Here is a 5014-nt window from a genome sequence, read left to right on the forward strand (position 1 = left end):
CGGAAGACCACTAATCTCCACAATTCTTAGAGGAGCTGCAAGGTCAGAAGCTAAAGCAGGAGTATGTGACCTATTCTTCCAGAAACCAAGGAGATCAAAAAACAAAGGGAGAAACACAGAATAAGCCTTCATGGCATTCCTAGCTGCAGCATTCATTTTCACAGTCCTCAAAGAATTATACAGAAACACAATCCCATCATTCAAGTCAAGACGACCAAACACCCAATGACTTTCCCTCCTTAGATTGATGATGAATAACACATGATCGACTTCATACCAAGGCTTAGAACACGGAATTCGCAAACCTCGAATGTAATGCGCTATTGGGTGGGCAGCATGAATGTGCGACATCTTAGTCTTCATTGCCTTGGCTTTGTTAAACTTGTGGTACAAAGCTTGGATGGAATCATCAAAGAGACAATCAGTTGTCGCAAAATTCAATGTCACAGCGGAAGAATATTTACCTTTTTTCCTAAGGTAATATAATATGGTGTTCATATGCTGAAACAAAAACATGACAGAAACACAAATCAAAAGGTTGAACAACTGTTTAAAAACTTTAATACAGTATCTAAACTTAAAAGCATTTAAAAAGCAACTGAAAACCAACTATCATAAACTATAATGGAAAATGGAAACTTTACCGAGTAATTTATAAACATGTCGCAGGTAGCCAAATGATAAAACCATGTTTTATCCTCCACATAATCAACACCTAACCTAAAACCCGGGGAAAATTTCTTCGCACCATCAACATAACAATTGTAATGCCTAAAAGAATAAACAAACAACAAAAAAAAACAATATTAAAACCAGAATAAAATTGAAAAATAAAACAGAATACAAATACAGAAATAATAAAAATAGTCACCTAGGATGTTTAAGCAAGCCTTGACCAATCCACGCGTCAAACTTTGCCTCAATCTCAAGAGATACGGGATCAGCAAATGAATCATTAAGAGCATAAAGGCCCTTCACATAAGTAACCATTTTAAAATCCCTATCATCCCCAGCTGATTGAGAACCTGAGGACATTACCTCCATTGGAGTGCTCCCCACATCAGCCTACCTGAAATCAACAAAAGGAGATTTCAAGGCCGGAGCACGCTTCCTCTTATCCAATAGAGGTGTATCAGAGACAGTGTCCTCAGTTTCTTCATCAGTATGAAGGGCAGCTGACTTTTGACCAACAGCATTTGGATTGGGTTGGGGGACCTAAAAAAAAACAAAGACTGAAATTAAACAGTTGCAAACACAAACAAAATACTATTAAGCGACCAAAATAAAACATAATTTTCTTGCAAACAAATTAAAATACACTTACATGGATTTTACGAACAGCCTCCAAGCTAGCCAACACAACTTGATCATCATCTATTTCAAGATGGCTTAACCCATCAAAAAAATCGTCCCCCTTTAATCCAGACTCATTGCCATTTGGCTTCTCAACATCCTTAGCCCTCTCATCACTGCCTCCAACAACCTCAGATGGATTCACATCAGAAGGAGGAACATCATTAACAACCTTCAGCATCATCAGCATCACCACCATCTTTAACCAACTCATCACCATCATCGGAGTCGGAATCAATATTTTCAGGATCAGGCAGCTCCTTCTCATCATCCTCAGCATCATCATCATCATCAGCATCATCATCAGAGTCTTGAGTTACTAATTCATCAGATGACTTTCCCTGATTCAAACAACACAAATGCAACTTAAATGAAACAGTAAAGAAACTAAAAATAAAGTATGAAAAAACAGAAACAATAAACTATGATTAAATACCTCATCAGAAGGACGACGATGAATGGCATTAACCTTCTTCTGAATATCCTTAATTACAGTCATTATAGACTTGAAATTAAGATCAACAAAACACCTCAAGGATATGAAGTCTTCAGCCAATGATGCTTGATTCGAAATGATCATCTCCAACTTAGATTTTATCAAATCAATATCCTCTGAATCATATTTCTTTGAAGATGAACCACTCTCAAATGTTTGCTTCGATATACCACGGTCATCAATAGACTCATCAAGAAATAAACCTTCAAGTTGAAGCTTTTGCCTCTCTTCATCAGTAGGACATATGTTTTTTATCTTTAACTGAACAGCATAATCAAACAGAATATAAAAATGAAAAAAACAATTTAAAAATCAAAATATTAACAACAGCATAAAACTGAAAAAAAAAAACAGTAAAGAAACTGTATTTTACCTTGTTCAACGGCAAATCAAAAATCTTGCCCTTCAAGTCTCAAAGAGTTGGATTTTTGGTCACAATGGTGTTGCTCCAATTTAGAATCCTTGGAATCGTAGATGAAACTCTTTTACAGAAAGAGTTGACCATAGCAGGACAACATTCATAAAACCAAATAGTAAAAACCCACGAACATCCCAAAGCCCTATACCAACCATCATACTGGCCTCCCTGTTGGAAATATTTTACCAGGATCTAGATTTACTACCATGTATGTTTCATTAACATCCTAATATGAATTCTAAAACAATGAAATAAACACATAAGGGTTTAAGGAAACCTTACATTGGGTGCAGGGAATATAATGACTCCTTCCGTTCAGATCTCTAGCCCTTGATTCCTTTCTGTAGCAGAGCATTACTAAGATCTGAACCTGGATCTCTTTCTCTCCTTCCTTTGATGCTGATTCTCCTTCTTGTTGTTTGGAATCTTCTACAGTCTTACACACTATAATTGAGATACCACTTGATGTGTGTGGGCACTCACTCATTCACTCAAGGTTCGGAAAATTGAAGAGCAAAAGAGAAGAAGAAGTGGCGGCTAGGGTAAATAGAAAGAGGCTCAGTTTTCATCTGGCAAAAGTTGAGTGTGAATGAGAGCCATCACTATCTATTTATAGGTAACCACCTAGGTTTAGGTTAAAATTATTTGGCATTAAAATAATAGAAAAATAAATAGTAAAATCACACTAAGTGACCGGCCCTAGAATGGATAGTGGGCCCACTTTGCAATTTTGTCATTTTGTCAATTTTCCGTCACATTTTCTCAAAAACGCCAATTTTCTAATTTAACCATTTAAATGTCAATTCTAATTATTTAATAACTAAAAAGTTAATTATTAAATAATATTGTCATTTAATATATTTATTAATTAGACATATAAAGTCTCTTAATTGTAATAAATAAACCTAGAATCTCTTTTCTTTACAATTTCGCCCTTGCTTAGTGAAAATTCATAAACTAAACATAGTCTAACTTTAGAATTATAATTGATTAATCAAAATCAATTAACTGAGTCTTACAAGCAGTACGGTCTCAACTAGTATGGGGATCACGGGTCTATATATCCGAGCTTCTAATAAGCAGATCAAGAATTTATATCTTAAATTCACTGACTTATTAATTCTTCGTTGAATCCACGCATAGAACTTAGAATTGCACTCTCACTATATAGAACGCTCTATATGTTCCACCATATAGACACGTCATTAGTTATCATTGTTATAATCCTAATTTGATCAATGATCCTCTATATAGATGATCTACACTGTAAAGGGATTAGATTACCGTAACACCCTACAATGTATTTTATCCTAAAACACTTAACCCCGTATAAATGATATTTCAGCTAAGTGAAATGAGTACTCCACCATTTATTTTCGTTTGGTCAAGCTCGAAGGAAATCATCCTTTACTTTCTATTTGTCAGATAGAAGCTATAGATTCCATATTTATGTTAGCGCTCCCACTCAATTGCACTATCATGTTCCCAAAATGTACGTATCACCCTGACCCAAAAGTAGGCTTAAGTAACAAATCAAAGAACATGTATAATACTCTTGAGATCGAACCTAAACATATCAGGATTAAGATCATTTGATCTAGGATCAACAGGTGATATTGAATTGAATAGATATTACGGTAAATTTAATATATCTAATCAAAGTTCAATATCGGTCCCTTCCAATGTATACTCCATACATCCGATGCTGGTAAACTTTGCCAATGCCCTGGAAAGGACATAACACTTATCCAAGGTGTAAGAATACCTATCGCTGATTATCATGTCAGTCTAAATCCAGTGAACTGACAAATCAGGAAATAAACTTCGAACATATAATTAAGATTATATTCCACTGTGCTGACAACACTATAATCATTAACAAATTCATATGTTCTGGACTTAAATAGAATTCATACATTATATACATATAATCATGAAATAACTCATGTGAACCATGCAACATAAAATGTTATTTCTGATCTTTATTAATAAGTAAATCTGATTATATTGAAATGAGTTTTATTTAGGGCATAAAACCCAACACTCCCTTCTCTGCTTTCTTATTTTTCATTATAATCCCATGCTGAATTTTACCTTTGAATGAATCAATAGTCAATTCAAAGGATTCCCTACCCCAACAATACTCGTCCCACCGACCGCTATCCACAACATCTAGATCAAACCTAGATACTTCTTTATCAGGAGTATTACTAAGAAGAAAACACTGAATAAAATACAACACAACCAGTTTCAATCCAAGGGACTCATCCAAACCCCACCTACTACCCAAAAAAGCATCCTCAATAGCTTTGTGGTCAATGGTTTTTACACCACGAAAACAAATTTCTACCAACTGATTTGATTCCTGTGAAAACAACAACTTGTTGCAATCACCGAAACAATCAATTCCAGTAATCAAATAAAATTCCTCAGCACTAAACCGTATGCAACGGCCAGCAACCTTAGCCCAAAACTCTTTAGGATTTGGCTGGAAAACTTCCCTCAATAATAGACTATGAACAACTTGGGAATGGAAAACAAACTCAGGCATATCTAGAAAATGACCAAATTGAGTCTCACGAAACATGGACAGTAAATTAACAGATAAAGTTTTCTTAATATTATCAATGACAGAAAAAAGACTAGTGCAGATATGTAATAATCAGATGGACTAAATTTGTAGTCCCAAACCTGCAACATAACCAAAATGGCCACAGTAAATTATAAATTGTGAATAATTAAGTAAA

The sequence above is a fragment of the Cannabis sativa genome, chromosome 2 (assembly GCF_029168945.1).
Source record: "Cannabis sativa cultivar Pink pepper isolate KNU-18-1 chromosome 2, ASM2916894v1, whole genome shotgun sequence".
Lineage (NCBI taxonomy): Eukaryota > Viridiplantae > Streptophyta > Magnoliopsida > Rosales > Cannabaceae > Cannabis > Cannabis sativa.